At 46.9% G+C, this 17,041-nt stretch overlaps 1 protein-coding gene across 1 annotated transcript in view; it reads right to left on the bottom strand.

The window, feature by feature from the left end:
* Positions 1-17,041, bottom strand: part of LOC138497419 (E3 ubiquitin-protein ligase TRIM39-like) — a 220,398-nt gene that overhangs the window by 122,796 nt on the left and 80,561 nt on the right. The gene's annotated exons all lie outside the window — the stretch shown is intronic.

Below are 17,041 nucleotides of genomic sequence, written 5' to 3'. Positions count from 1 at the left end.
ATAGGATGGGAGAAAAACTATCCCCCCAATAACCAAATGTATGGGTGCCCCAACCTGCTTTGGTGCTCGTTTGACAAAATAAACAACTTTCCCTAAAATGAGCAACCAACAAAAAAACAACACACAACTCCTATGTTTCTTTGTGCGACAGGTCTGGTTATTAAATCACTGTCAGACACAGCTAAACAGCTTGCATGAGCATTTAAATAACCATGGGATTTTATGGCTATTTTATTAACCATGAGGGAATTTAATTAGGTCTCATGTGGAGTGATGGATGTTGTTGACATCTAAAAAGGGGCAACGGATATGGTACAGCGATGCCCGTTTTTATAGAACACTATAAAAGGCTCCCAGCATGTGAGTAATAGACTGATCTTGTCTTTCTTGTAGGGAATCACCCTTCGTTATTGGGGATATCTGGAAATGGCCATGGGGTCACCCATGACCAATGGGGTCGACCGGTTTTGATGGAGTAGGGGAATTCAAACCATCTTCTTCAGGACCGTCTAGTCAATATTGCATTAAGTCTGTCTTCCAACCATGCCCAGGTGTAGGGGCACGAGGTGGATAGGCTGCTCCATCTCCTGTGTAGTTTTTATCCGCTGTACTTTAGCTCGGTTCCACCTCTGAAGCAGAACAAGATACAAACACGGGCGTTTTTACCCGCCTGACTGGCTCCGCTGATAAAAACTACACAGGAGACAGAGCAGCCTATCCACCTCGTGCCCCTACACCTGGGCATGGTCTACCTACTTCTGTTGTTGTTCTCCATCCTCTTCCTAGTTTTCCTCTACCACCTTCTCCTGATGTCCACCCACTCCTTTGATCCCTTTACGGCCCATTCCTGATGTTTAGAACATCCTCCTTTTCTCTTACCTCCTCCTGATATTAACCAACCTATTCCGTATCTTCTCCCGCCACCTTTCCTGACGTTCACCAATCTCCTTATCTTTTCCTGCCACCTCCACCTAATGTTCACCAAACCCCTCCTCATCCCCTCCTCATCTTCTACTACCTCCTCCTGATGTCCACCAAGTTCATCCTTATCTCCTTTTGCCACCTGTGAAGGCATCATGAAGCAAGACACAGACAATAGATTCTAGGTTCAAACAAAATATATTTATTTACTTAAATGTAAGGGTGGTGTAAGGCCTATCTTGCCCTATGCTAAGGTGGGATTTCCCTACCTAAAGAAACTAAGGATAGTCAGAGTCAAATGAAAAGTCTGTCTGTTACCCAAAACCTATACTTGCGCTCACAACTAAAGCTAAACAATGTGCGGGGATGTCGGCAACAAAATAAATAACTAAAGCTAAACAATGTGCGGGGATGTCGGCAACAAAATAAATACTGTTCCAAATAAAGTTCTGAGCTTCATCAAGCTCTTGGCTTACTTTCCAGCTCTCCTTCCCCAAGTTCAAAGCAGTTACCAAAAAACCTCAGGGTTCCATTCCCCAAGAAGACAACAGAGTTCCAAAATGTCTTGGGTTTCCCTTTGCCAAGTCGTCAGCTCTTCCAGCTTGCCAACTCACAATCAGTTCAAGTCTCTTAAGTCTCAAAACCAGTTCCAGTTTGACTTTACAATCCTTCAATAGTTTATACAGATTGCTATCTTTCGCATTCTCTTCAGCAATCTAATTCCCACGTGGAGATGGTTTATCTTTACTTTCCTTGGCTTTTCCAGGCAGGATACTTCGGTCTAGGTGCAGTTGTCAGACCACAAAGTCCAACCATTACAGGTGATGCAATCGATAACCCTATGCTTTCTGGTCCACACCGGTTTCTGTTTCACTGCACCTGTGTTCTGGTTTACATTCAGTTTGACTTCTCCTTGACCGTCTCTTGGATTTGTCAGCGTGTGTTCTACCACACAACTCACTCTGTGGTGCTTGCTCACTCTCCTCCACCAACTTGCTTTCACAATCTTCATAAGCGCTCATTACCTGCTTTTCACTTTATTCATAAAGATTCATTCTTTGTGTTTAAGTGTTCATTAGGTGTGTTTCACACATGCTTTCATTTCATTCGTAGGCTTATCAAAGCTTTCCTTTAGTTCGATATTCAATAATGCTTGCTTTATATTCAAGTTCCTTTACTTATAGTTCAGTGTTCGCTCATGGTGTTCAAAAACCCCTCGCTTTGGGTTCACCATCAATTGCACACATAATTCAGTTCATCCAGCAGTCCCATATGCCCAGTTGTAGCCTCAGGAGTGCCCCAGTACGAGTGTTCCCTTCAATTCACTTACCGGTCCTCAGCAGCTCCTCCGGGCATCCTCTCCCTTTCATTCTCCTTGTGTTCTTAGGCTCTGTGCACACTTTTCTGGAGTCCTACAAACAGCGCTCGACTTCTGCAAATCTCGCTGAGGGTTGCCAGTAGTTCCTCTCTACACACGCGGACACTACTGCTGGCCTGCAGCAATTGGGAGTCTTTCGTGCTACACAGTTCCGACTGTGGGCACCAGGCAGAGGAGACTCTAGCAGTCTTCACCCTCTCACGGCTTGCTCGGGTCCCGGCGTCATGTTCTCTCTTCGACAATAGCCAGAGTCCTAGCCTCCAGGCAGGACTCTACTCGGTAGCCTCCTTCTAGGTAGGAATTCTCCTCTCTCTGGCCTGTCTCTCCCAGCCCGGCTTCTGTCCTACTGGTCTCCCCCTCCTTGCTGGCGGCTCCTCCTTTTATGCACCTGTGACCTGTTAACAGGTTGCAGGTGTAAGACCTTGAGTTCAATTGCCTGACCACAATTACCTATGTTCTCTGGACATGCCTGACCCTTGCAATAATTTCCAGGCCTCTTCCTCATCTCAGCACCACAGTGGTGTAATTGAGTGTTAGTGTGTAAAACTCCTAGTTGCCTCTTCCTCGTCCCAGTGCTAGAGTGGTGTAACTGAGGGGAAATAAGAGCAAATAAATAGCAACACCCTACAAACACCCTACAAAGGTTGGGGGAGGGCAGGGTTTATTATCACAAGGGAAAGGGAGATACCATGCCTCACCTAAAGACATCCTCTCTCCACTCCCCACAGATCCTCCACACAGGTGATCCTCCTCTCGCATCTCCACCCCGAGGGTCAGGATCCAAAAGCGATGGCCTTTCCATGGGCACCTGAGAAGAGGATCCAAGGGGAGTAGGTGGGAAGATGCCCTCAGGTTTCTCACACACCTTCTTCTCTCACTCTAGTCTCCCAACTCCTCTCCAGACTCCTGCCACCACGACCTTTCAATATCAACATCTCCCACCAACTACCTGCCACAACCATCTGCAAACAAACACGCTGTCTGACTGAACTGAGAGTCTTGGCTTATATCATCCTGTAATCCCTATGCCAGCTTCCTGGTGAGGGTCTGCACCTGTGATGGAAAATTTGGGAAGGACAGAGGTCAGTAGATTCACCTGGGATCACTAATTCAGTGCAAAGGAGAATTAAGTCTTTAAATGGCTGGTTCCACATCTCGGATTTCATATATTTCATTGGTGTGGTTTGCAGGGAGACACAGGAGCTGTGGTATGCTGCTATACTGAGGTTGGTATTTGAAAATGCTGGTGAGCATGGGGTACTTAGCTCTAAATTCCCTGTTTCTCCTGTGTTCACTCCACTCTAAGAGCCAGTGTTACCTGTACTGTCAGAGCAGTTCATGGTCATACGCGAACTCACTCCATGGCCAAGCGTGGGCCTGCAAGCGAAGTCGCACAGGAATTTTGTAAAGGACCCAGGCTGTCTAAACAGGCTCTTACAGAGGACAGTGATTTTTCCTATAGGGTACGCTAGGAGTTCCTGGCAGCGATTGGGATGCCAATCCCTTAAAAGGGACAGTGTCTATTTTATGATGCATCATGAATATGAGGAGATGCTTGTTACTGGTGTTTGGTGGGTTGCTACTCTTCCTTGAGCCAGGGTGCCTCTTATGTTTCTTAAAAGATTGTCGCTAGTGTATCCTTCTCTGTGACTGTCCTCTGCCACATGATGGGGGCTAAGTGAGGGCTGACCATGGGAACCTCATACCACCAGGCACATCTGCCGCTTGCTTGTGGAAGCACCTGGACACCTTGGTCCCCCCACCAAAAATCCCCAAAACCAGGCAGGGGACTTTGTCACAGGACATACAAAAATATTGTATACATTTAGGTACGGAGCATGAAGTTACATTAATACAGCTTACATGTGTACATTAGTTTCACATATAAGTAGGGCAAGTGTTTCTGTTTTGTAGCCAGTTCTCCTTTTATCAGGGAGAACTCAACTTGTAAAATCATTCTTATAGATTTCCATCTTTGTGACCAATGGAGAGTCAAGGGATAGATCCCATGATTTATAGTTCATTACCAGAACCTGCTGTCGATGATGCACAGCACAATATTAAGGGTTGTTTGAAGAGGATATCCATCAGCAGGCAAACCAATATATGGAAAGCCTGCTTATATATGTAATCAAAATGCTTCCAAGATGGAGTTTATTTTCTTCTACTTTGCCAACCTTTGCAGTATGTGCTAGTCAGCCTCTCTCATTTTACGGCGGCTATACTATTATTCTTTCTCTCTCATACTTTACCCAGCACGAAAATCTGGAAATGCCGTTTCTCACAAACTTGAGGAACTTGATTCTTACTCAATTTCCCTCCCTAACACTACAATTATTGGCTATGTGCCACCAATAGGTGTACATCTTATAATATTCATATGTAACCACAAACCATGTTTACATCTGCTCCTCCTCACGGTTATTCAACACACAACTCTTCCTCGCTATTCTTCCGTAACCACATGGGACACTGCACAGTAGAAGGTGATCTGGCTATCAGTAACTCAAAATGGACTCTTAGCTCATTGTGCAGTCTAGTGTGGTTGGCACAGCAGTAAATGCTGAAAACTCTCCCCAATGAGACAAACCACTTTAAATGCCTAGTAGCAATTTGCCTTTAAATGCTTTGAGAATTCACAAAACATTGTACTGAGAATCCTAAAGCGACATGACATTTTGCATGCTGAAACTCTTAGCCAAAAAAGTCCTTGCCTTTTGTAGCGTGGTTTCTACCTAGTCATCTGACGGCTTAGCCTGTCTTTACATTTCTGGCTCCTCCTCTTTGTTGCGGCTTGCTGTCCTGCCCTGTTTACTCTTTGGTTCACACATTTCGCACTACTTCTCCTCTATCATCGATCCTTTGTAGTAATTCCGTTCTGATTAAACTTTTGAGCTCTCTCCTGACTTACCACAATCTTTTTCATTGCGGTACCTCCTGTTTCTGTATCTCTTGTACTTGCTACTGAATACTGGCACGGTGTGCCAGTATTGTGTTTGGTGTTACTGGCGGTGGAGGCTGGTTTGTGGTGCCTCTCCGGGGCTGCTATTGGAGTTGGTATTGTCGCCCTAACTACTGGTGACTTATATGGAACATTGTCCTTTAAACATTGGAAACCTCTCAAGTCCTATTTTTATTACGACTGATCCTCGCCCTACCCTTTATACACACCACGCATGCGCGGTGTGCCAGTAGTGCGTTTGGTGTGCGAGTGGAGGTGGAGGCGTGCAGGACCCCGCTCCAAGGAAGTTGTAATCCTCCCCCTGGTGAGTCCCTGTGACTGATAGCTACGAACTTCCACAAGCAGCTGGTTCCCCGTGACATTGGCTGGTTTTAAAGGATTGTCGCTTGTATTCTACAGCTAGAGACTATATCTCACTAGTGACATTAGGATAACGCCTGGGTTTGCTTAATTTGTGACCGGTTGAGCTGGGGAACATTTCTTCTTTTGTGTTTCGGCTCCAAGGTCACATCATGCTACTGAGCGTTTAGTTGGTCTGCTTTGTGTAGCAGAAGGGGGCTTATCCAGTAGCTTGTGCATTTGAACATTGGACCTTTACGAATTTGGACCCTATGGTGTGGGGATCCATCTGATGCCTGAAGTAGTCCTGCCGCAATCTAAAGTGCCTGATGACGAAAAGTGGAGGGAAAAATGTTGCCCAAGTATAGGGCAATTTGCCCACAGGTGTTAGCTGCTGTATGTTAAGGGGCTAGAGTGGGATTAGGTGGCCTGAACCCCTTGTGTTAATAACAAACAGTATTGTGGTTTATGCCCTGGGCATTCTTCTTGTTGAAAGTTAGGGGGTGACTGTGGGCCTAGGTGCCTTTGAACCCCTTGTGTCAATAAAACAGCATTGTGGTTTGCGCTCTCAGTGTATTTCTTTTTCTCGCTAAAAGTAAGGTGGTGAATGCAGGCCTAGGGGCCTTTGAACCCCTTGTGTCAATAACAAACAGCATTGTGGTTTGTGCCCGCAGTGTATCTTTCAATTGATATCTGTGAAGTTTACTTTTGTTAGAAAATTGAAGCAGGGTCTTTGTTTCAGGCTATCCACGATTATTTACAAATTAAGCTGTGTGAATATCAATGTCGGTAACCACGCCCTCTGGGCTGTTGCCACCGGACCCTGAGGAGGCGCACATTCCCTCTGCTCCGATATGTTTGGGTACTGAGGAGGGGTCTACTTCTACTGTGGCCCCAATAGTTTTGAATCTACCCTCTTTCTCAGTAAAAGATGCTAATGATGTTGAAGGGCAGATAGCCTGTGATTCCCCGCATCAAGCTGATTGCAAATGTGCATCGAAGGATGATCAGGAGGGTTTTGCACATATTGCCGATACCTCTATACTTGCGCCTGCCATCATGAGCGAATTAGGAAAAGGAGTACTTTACCTTGGTCCCTCTTTGCCAGCATCTAGGTCCCATGTGTTTCGAGAACACGTACATCTTCATCTCCCAGATAATTGTACCTACAAGGAACCTAGGGCATCTAGAAGGGAAATTCAAGATCTTCTCCTCAGGGGTCGGGCATGGGCATATTATCGGGTCAGGGAGATGGCTGTGACCGTCATCCAGAAGCTATGGGTTCTTTTTTGCCAATTTCATTAGGTGGGTATGAGTCAAAGAAAGATGGTGCTAGCTATGCCGCCCCAAAAGGAGTTGACATGCCATCATCTACTCCGGAAGACTCTCCCTCCGACATCTTTCCTCATGACCTATATAATTTCCCGATGATTTCAAGAATACTCAATATTCTTGACAATGGACATGAACTAACCCACTGTTCCCTAAGAGAAATGCAGGGTTCTTTAGCATTCATGAAGGAAAAAAAAATAAGCAAATTAGAAGGATACATTTTATCTGAAGCCCAATCGAAATCTTTATACTTCACTCAATTAGAAAAAATGCTGGCATCTTACCTTCCAGTTGTTGTGCCATCCTCATCTAGTCCCCAAGTAACCACACAGGGAACACAAACGGTCAATACGGTATATGACACCTACTTACAAAGATCATATTCTCAAGCGCTTCAAGGTGCAAATGTTAATGTAACAGAGTATGATAGTAAGCCTAGCAACTTCTTGGAGGTGGCTAAACTTCATCATGATGGCCTGCTTCAGGTAGAACAAATGTTGTTTACTGACTTTTAGTCCCTGTGACAAGAGAGGCATCATTTGGAGCAATGGTGGTTGACAAGGAGCTATCCCCTTCACCGGATAGTCCATCTGCTCTGACAGATATAATAGATCTACAGCCCTCCACGGACTCCCAAGCCCCGCTATTGGTGGCTGAGACAGGTGCGAGAAATGTGGGTCAAGGAGGGACACAGTTTATTTCTCCAAAGGCAAAGAAATAGTTTCTGAGAGCGTAGAAACGGTTAAAGTCTGTCAAGGCGAAGCAGATACAATCATCTCAACCAAAAAGCAGGGAGGAGATAAATGTTACTCCTACCAATGAGACGGTTCCGGTCTTTACCAGCAAGTCTTGTGTGAATGCAGATGATCTAACGCTAAATTTGCTGGAATTGAATGAGGAAAGTCAGAAACATCTGCAGATCAAGCACCTGTTAAGTGGCAATGTGCAGGTCCCGGTTTTTAAACCTTTAGGAAAAGCTATAGATAAGTCTCAATCTCAACTACATAGTTTTTCTCTGAGTGTTGAAAGTAAAAAAGTGGCAGTCCCTCTAATTGAGGATGTCTGCCGCCCGAAAACATTTTTTTAAAAATAACTGGTTCACTGCAACCATTGACAATTAGCAAAGGGTGCATAAAGGGTCCTGTTTTACAGGAAGATTTTATTCCCGCTATAGTAAAAGATGCGGAAAGTGACGAGATCGGACTCGATCCGCGTGTACTGTCCAACTTGGTGAGTAAAGACCTACCCGTTGTGGTGGGGGTAGTCTCTATGATCAGTCCCTGTTTCCACCATAATGTTGTCGTTTTCTGAGACTCCCAAAGAGATTAATCAAATACTTGGTTGGGTAAGCGATTCTAATATAAATGGAACAGCGCGGATTAACAGGTAATTTCTGATGAACGCATTTTACCAGATTCCTCCATTACGAAATCTAGCCACTAAGGACATCGAATGGGTCGAACTAGCAAATCACCACAACTACAGAGTGTTGTGTAAAGTCCAGTCCCAAATTAGAGCCAAACTAATTTTGGAGTTTAAGGACGATTTTTTTATCCACACCCGTTTGGGGACATGGAGGTTGCATGGTCCTTCTTGGACTTGGCCCTCCCCGTGTCTCATGACAGAGCTATGGGGGACCCAGATTCGGTATCAAATGAGCTCCACAAAAGTGATCCATCACAGCAACTGGCTTTGTTGACTCAGGCATTAAGTGGCTTAACGTGGCTGGAGCCCCTCATTAAAGTAGCAGCTTCAATGAAGGAAGATACCGTCAACTCATAACCATCAAGCATTTCTCTTTCATCTTGGAATTGCTGTGGCGTAAGAAATCTTGCGGCATGGCATGAAATGGCCGGAACAGCAAACCCCCCTGAAATCTTATTTTTGCAAGAAACAATGTCTTTGAATGAAATCGTGCTGGATGGTTACGTATCCTTTAGCGCACCTGCTCGCCGCAACCAGTTAGGCCGTCCTAGTGGTGGCATTGCCATTCTCATTAAAAATAGCCTGAAAGTTAAGGCTCAGTTAGTGGACAAGTCGGACACCTTCCTATTGGTGGAATTGTGTATTAGAGGTTACACCTCACTCATTCCTGCTGCTATCAATCGATTGGAATTCAAATGGTTAAACTTTGGGAACCATTAAGGCATTAAATCGTTTACTGTCAAATGCCTTGTTGACTTATCCAATGCATGAAATCTTGATTGGTGGAGATCTCAATGCATGTCTGGAACTAGATGGAAAAAAATTGCTGATCTATAATGTAACCCCATATGCAAGGAAGTCTCGAATTAGAGGGAAGCTTTGGGCTGTGTTTTTCGAAGCATGGGGAATTTTTCCAATTTCCCTCGCTTCCCATAGTCCAGTGGTCTCTTGGCAGTGCCGTAACCTTCATTCACTAATCGATTACGTCTTAACATCAGTGACAATGTCCGGTTTGCTTGACCCGATTATAATCTCGAATGTGGGTTTGGGCGACCATAGCTTGTTGGGCACGAGGTTGCACATTACCGTTAAAACCTATGAATCTGCGCCAGCGATGCGACTGGTGGAGTGTGCTAGGCATACACTGACTGTACGATGGCATCCGGGCATTTGTAGCAGATTTGTGTTTCTAGTCAACAGGGATCCGTTGGCTTGTACCGACGAACTGGCATCTTTTGTCATTATGGAGAAGGGCAGCAAACTTAATCTGTTGATGATTCGTGACCACTTGGTGACCTTATCCAAGGCCTCTTTGTTTAAAAATCTTCCAAAAGCTTTGCACACATTTTCGTCAGCGATTTGACTGGGACGAGTAGGAGCAGTCCCATAACGATTCCCGATGGACCTCCCATATCTCCCGTGGTCCCCGTTACCTGGGATTCTTTGGGACAACGTCTCTGGGCCTTTGTTCGCTCTGGGCTCGTTGTGTTCTTTGGTTGCACAGCCTCTCGGTTTACTCTGGTGTTCCGAGTTCCATTCTCTCCCTCTCCTTCGCAACGGCTTAGTCGTCCTGCGGGTATCCGGATGCTATGCAGTGTTGGCCACCTATTGGATTCGGTATTGTTTTGCGGACTGCTGGTCCACCATGGTCACGCCACCACCATCAGCTTCTCGTGCTCTCCTTCTCAAAGGATGCTGCACTTACAGTGCACTGCTTTCAGCTCCAGAGCAGTTTCTATTTAAAGTGATATGCTCTCTTTCTTGTTGACAATAACATACTTTAGTTCTCTTTTCATACACATCTCTGTATTGTATATTCTTTTACACACACTCACACTTTTCTTTTCTCCACACATCTCTGACGTCTCCAAGAAGTCTAACTACCAACTGCACCTCCTCAGAGGTATTCTTCTTTTCCTCTCCTTCCCCCAGACTGTCTCTAGATCTCTGGTTCTCTCTAGGATGGACTACTGCAACAGCCTCTTTCTAAATATACCTGCTACTACTCTCCACCCTCTGCAACTCATCCAGAACAGGACTGCAAGACTTGTCCTTTGCCTCAAGCCCAGGGATCGTATCTCTCCAACCCTGAAATCTCTTCTTTGGCTCCCAGTGGCTGCATGGATCATGTTCAAGACCCTTTGCATTGTCCACAAGGCCTTCTGGGGCCTGGGTCCGCAATACCTTCAACTCTCCCTTCGGGAATACCTTCCCACTCGTGCTCTTTGCCCCTCCGCCTCCAACTCCCTCAGGGTCAGTCGCTTCTCCAAGCAACGAGTTGGCGGTAGATCTCTCTCTTCGGCATCTGGCTACCCTCTGATATCGGGCCCGATCCCTGCCCACCCAGTTGCATACCCGCACTGCCCCCTGGCTTCCCTTGCACTTGGGTCTGTATCTGCAACCTTACAGTCCCCCATCTGCACTTATCTATACCCATTGTCTGTGCTTAAATCATGCACTTGCCACCTGCTGGCCGCACTAGCTGCTGTTGAGCACCTGTCCAGCACTTTCCACTCCTCTCCTGCCCCTTGCACTTCCCCCTTCCCTTGCACGTTCTCAATGTCACTGGGCCTAGTAAGATCATTGTTTCTGTCCTCCCTTGCACCCCTCCCTTGCCTCGTCGCGCCCTGGAACACTTGTGTATGGGCGCAATATAAACAAAATATATTATATCATAAGGGCAAAAAACTTAAAATAATTACACAAGAATTTAAAACGATGTATATCGTTGCAACTCAACTTAAAACAATGAAGTGGGCCAGGCATCTCCACAAATATATGGAAAGAAAGAAAACGAAAACAAACGTTTATATTGGCTATCCTATAATGACACACTGATAATAGCTAGCACCATTGGAATATTTGTCGCCATGATATAAAGGAAATTGCAATTTATTGAGTTGATGAGAAACTTGAAGAAATTGGTTTGATAGAGGATATGTTATGTAGATTGTCCTTTGAAGATACGAGAAACATACATTACATTCTCTCACCCAAGTACTGTGCTGGGAATGTGGCTAGTGGAAGAGGAGAGTCTTTCATGTGTTTGTGGATTATCCATACATCACATTCGACTCACAAAGCACCTAAAATGTCAAATTATACAAAAAGCATACAATAACAAATTAAAACACACAGGGCCTCATTATGAATTTGGTGGTATACAGTAAAAGTGGCTTAACGGAATTAAGGAGTCAGCCCTAATTCTGTTGGTGGAATAAGCCCTGGCGTAATCACCGCAAACATCTGGCGGAATTAGAGCCAAGGCTAATATCGCCAGCGGAATTACCGCAGAGATCCAAAACCCTATTTCTGCTGCATTACAAGTTGAAATAACACCGAAAATGAGTGGTAATTCTGCCAAAACACAGTGCAGTTACCTCCAACTAAAAAGATGGAGGTAAATGCATACCGGTGATAGAAAACAAGTCACAGGTGAACCCAATACACCCTGAAAGACCCCAAAAGGCTGCACCTGACCCTAACACAATTGCTACCAATTGCTGTTCCAAACTGGGACATGCAGCTTCTCTTGCTCCACAATGGGCTGCAGTGGCAGGAACAGTAGCACAGGGAACAGAGAGGAGGAGGATGAGACACCATGCAAGGTGAGGGTGTATTCCCCGAGGTTGTATTCCCCAGGCCAGGCCCTCACCCTTGACATTAACTGACACAAAGCTGATTACTCTGTATCGGCTGAACAGGGAGACCATCGTTGAGCTACTCGACCTGATCAATGATGATATACAGAGCAGGATCAATATCAGAACAGCCTTAGCCCCACTGATGAAGCTTGTGTCCGTCCGACACTTGCTTGCTACTGGAACCTTCCAGTACACTGTGGGCATGCTGCATGGCATTTCCCAGCCCACATGTGCTTGTGCAGGTGCTTGATGCACTCCTGCGCCATGCCTAACGGCACATCTCCCTGCCCACCACCCCGGCACAAGGGAATTCCAGGAAGGCACGTTTCTTGCCAACATATTAGCCACTCTGGACTGCACCCATGTGGCATTGGTAGCCCCTCAGGCAACCAAAGAGGTATACCAGAACAGGAAGCAGTATCACCCCATGAATGTCCAGGTCACCTGTGATGCTAACCTCGCGATCATACACTGCTGTGCCCACTTCCCTGGTTCCACCTATGATGCCATGGTCCTTTGTAACAGCTCACTGCCTGCATACACAGAGAGCCACAGAGGCCAAGGGACATGGATTCTGGGTGAGTACAAGTGCCATCACACAAACTAATCTCACAGCACTAGTGAAATGCTATGTGAAAAGGGGGGCTGGTGATGACTGATAAATGCATGCCCTGGCAAGGCACTGTACATGCAGGGCCTGCCCTCTCACCCCACACATGACAGCCACCAGGCCACATGTCTAGGCCATGCAGGACAATATATTAGTATGTCAGTGATGCATATTGCCCCATCAAGTAAGTAATACACACAGGGGACTGCATGAACCACAATGCATGGGGAACACATACCTACACATACAATGTCACAGTACAACACTGCACAAATGCAACATTGGCAGACAGGGATTCCATTTAATCTGGTAATCATGTATGTGAAGCCATAATGGAAGGAAAGAAGAAACTGCAAACATCACATGAACAACTAATCACCCATATGGGCACATGCATGATAGCAACGCACAGGCCCAACACAGGCAACATGCACCCTGCAATACAAATCACATGCCATGCATGAAGTTGACGACTCCTGGTCGAGGGCTGTGTGCACGGTGCAACACAACATTGCATATGTACCCCCATAGCATATGACCCTGCATTCCTTTACTGGGATGGAAAACCATGTTGTGCAGCAATGCGGAAATAATGTAAGAACAGAGTGTCCATCAACATTCATTTTGAAAAGGAGACTCATCCACAATTTACTGGGACTGTCACTTGTTACCTTTGCCCTTGCAGGTGACTCTGGATACCCTCCGCTACCATGCCTAATGACACCTGTGCACAATCCACGTATGCCGCAGGAGGTTACTTACAATGAGGCACATGTCAGTACCAGGCTGTGCATAGAGAAGACCTTTGACTTGCTGAAGGGTTATTTCCGGTGTCTAAATACCACCCCCAACAATCTCCCACCCACCTCCCCCTCCCCAAAACACCACCCCCAACACACACATCCCACCTACCTCCCCCCTCCTCAACACACCAACTCCAACACACACCACCTCCCCAACACACCATCCATGCTCCCTCCCCAACACACCATCCCAAACACACCAATGCCCTTCCACCTGTCCTGTGCCTATGTACAGAGTGCCATGAAAAGTTACTTCCATGGCCTCTTGCCTTCGCAAGCCCGCTCAAGCACTGTAGAAGTCAGATGATGCAAGGAGCAGCGCCTTGGGCTGCTGGGCACAGATCCCTCTGTGGGGGTGATGGAGGTGGAAGGCTCAGACGTAAAGGCCCTGGATGTGCTGCAGTGTCAATTGCATACAGTAATGGAGGAGCTCGACAAAGGCTGACATGCCCTCAGTGTGCTCACTCATTCTCTGCCAAACAGTGGAGATGACAGCAGTGGTCTGGGTGATGGCACTGGCAGTCCAGAGACTGGGAAATCTTTCAGGATGAACCCTGGATGCTGTCCCTCATCACCTGCAGATGCTCCACCTGCTGCCCTGCAAGGTGTTCCATGGACGCCTGGCGCTGCTCCATGGAATCCAGCCTAGCCTCGCCCAAATCGCTGCCAGTGTGTTCTGTGGCACTGGCAGTGGGCTCCGGGGAGGGATGGGGCTAAGGCAGCGTGACCTAAAGCCAATGTCTTCCTCTTCCTCGTCTGGAGAGCCATTGCTCCCTATGTCTACCCCAGCCTGGCACTGGAAATGTCTGTCTGACAAAGGTGACTAGGGGTTTTCAGGGGGCAGAAGGGTGGGTGGAGGTGGTGAACGGCACTCTTACGAGTCTCCACAGGCTGTCAAAGCACCTGCATCAGCATGTGCTGTGTCTCCTGTGCCATCTGCATGGCTGGTGGAAGGGCCACCGGGCACCGATGTGGGGACGGTGGGTGTCTCCACGCCAAGCACAGCTGGCACTGTGGAGGGCTCCTGTGGCCTTTCTGCCTCCCTCCTGCTCTTCCTCATGCTGCGCTCACGTCCAGCCTGTGCAGGGGTGGAGGTGGAGGCACTGCCAGTGGTGGAGGTGTCCTGGGCAGTGGAGGGCCTGGCCTCTTCAGCATCAGTCGACTGTGTACCTGTTGGGAGGATAATGACATGCTGTCAGTCATCTTGCATGCATGTTAGTGGGCTAGCAAGACACTCATGCAACATAGTTTGTTCTTCCTACACACATTTTGTATGATGGGCATGAGTGGTTTTGGGTCAATGAGTACAGCTAATGCAAGGTGGGAGTAGTGCTTATTGGGGGTGTACACAGCGAATGCATGTGCACGTTGCCTGTTGGCCTGCCAATGTTGATTGTTGTTGTTGTGGCGCAGTGGGTTCACTTTGCAACATGGACTGCCACAGCACACATGGGTGCTACTAATGGTTCCTTGGCTTCAAATGCACATTTCCCCTACAGTGCATGTGCAGTACTATCTTGCACCTCACCAATTCTCTGTGTCCTGGAGCAACAACACCTGTCAACGCACTCCTCTAACTGTTGGTATTCCACAAGGCTTTTTCTTGGGTCTGCCCCTCTTTACACTCTACACCTCTGCTCTTGGAGTACTAATCTCCTCCTTTGGGATCTCGTACCAACTCTTTGCAGATGACACCCAAATCATCTTCTCTTTTCCTGAACTCTCCTCTGATCTCTCTAACAAAATTTCCAACTGCCTTTCTGCCATTAAATATTGGATGGCTTTGCACTCTCCGATGTTAAACTCTACCAAAATAGAGGTGCTCTTCCCTGCCAAACGCCCTCTCATCTCTTCCTCTGCGCCTATCCAGTTCCCACCTGACACTCTCCCCAACTCTTCTTAAGATAGAAACCTTGGCATCATCTATGGCCCATCTCGCACCTTCTCTACTTTGATCTCCAAAACTGGAACAGCAGCTTGCCTCAGTCCTGAAACAGCCACTTACCTCAATCTTCTAAATATTGGGAAAATCAGGCACCTCCTTCCTTTCAACACCACCAAGCATCTCTTAACGACTCTTTGTCTTCTATAAACTGAATTACTGTGCCAGCATCCACTTTGGTCTCCTCAACTATACTTTCTGTCCTCTCAACAAGATCATTAACTCTGCTACGATGGCGCTCTTTGAACTCTGTCACTTCACACCTACTTCCTCGTACCGTCAACAGGCTGGATGGCTGATGATGCAAAGCAGGGCCAGAATTAAATGTCTTCTCCTGGTTAACAAATCTATCCACAGTAAGACACCCCTGTACCTATCCTCCTTCATCCAACTCTACAACACTTCTCGTAATCTCTGTTCTGCCTCCTCAACTACCCTTGTGGCTCCTCGCCCTCCATGTGTTTCTTCTCGGTCCACTTACATTAAATTCTCTAGCCTCATAGACATCTGAGAAACAGTCCACATGGATTTGTTAAAAACCAAACTAAAAGCATACCTCCTCGCTTTCGAGTTACACTCCTAATCTACCGCTCATCTGCCTGCTAGCTAAAAAATTTCCCTTGCCTCTAACCTTCACTTCCACTGCCTTCAATCCAGCACTTCACCCATCATGGTCACATCCCACGCAAAGCTGGCCGTACCGCCTACCAAAATGTCCAATGTTGGTTGTCCTTAATCTATGTATGTCCACTTATGTATTGTCCCCGGTGACAGTCCCATTTACTCCCCTCCACAGCCTGGTTAGAATATCCCTCAAACTCACCCCATTGTAAAATCACTGCTTACAGTTAAATTTGATTTCTTATCTATTACACATTCTTTTGTAATCAAAAGGGCATTGTTCCTCCTATATATAAATGAATATAAATAAATAAATCTACATTATCCCACCTTCCCTGGCACATGTGTGTAGTCACTGTGCCTTTGTACCGATTGCCATGTGGATGCCCATTCCCCTGCCCATTGTGCTCATACATGCTGGGGGATGCATGCTTTTGGCCAGTACATTCACATGGGAGTGGGGACTGATAGACTCACCTTGGCTTGCTGCTCCAACTTCCGCACTGCCAATCCCCTTGATCCCATCCATGTGTAGTATGGAGATGGCCTTGTCCCATGGGGTGAAGACAAGCAGGTCCAGTGATGGAGCCAGAGGAGGAAGGGCAGCCACCCTGTCTCCCCCTGGTGCTCAGGGCACCCCCAAACCTCCCGCTGGTGCCCTATTATCCGACCCCGGCACCAAATGTTGCCTCTGCCACTGACAGGGTCCACAGTGCTGCCTCCTGTGGTCAATGTCTCCTGCAGGTGTTTAGACAGGAGGCTGCGGACCCTGGTCTTGAGGTAATTCCAGCATTTCCAGCAGTCCTCACTGTCCCATGGGACTGTATCCACCGCCGTGACCTTGTTGCAGATGCTGGCCCAGATAGCTGTCTACCTCTGGCCAGATGTTTTTCTGCATGGGCCACTAACTCATCAGTGAGGACCTGCAGCTCTGCCTCACTGAATTGTTGTTTACAGAGGCACATTTCTGGCACCTTTCCTTTCTCCTGAGAAATCTTTGCACTCCCTTTTGTGTCCGGATGACAACAAGAAATTGGGTATTCAGAGTGGATTTTGTTTTTCAA

The sequence above is a fragment of the Ambystoma mexicanum genome, chromosome 5q (assembly GCF_040938575.1).
Source record: "Ambystoma mexicanum isolate Mex_15411 chromosome 5q, UKY_AmexF1_1, whole genome shotgun sequence".
NCBI lineage: Eukaryota > Metazoa > Chordata > Amphibia > Caudata > Ambystomatidae > Ambystoma > Ambystoma mexicanum.
Note: the sequence above shows the minus strand (reverse complement) of the source record. Positions and strands in the feature narration are given on the sequence as shown.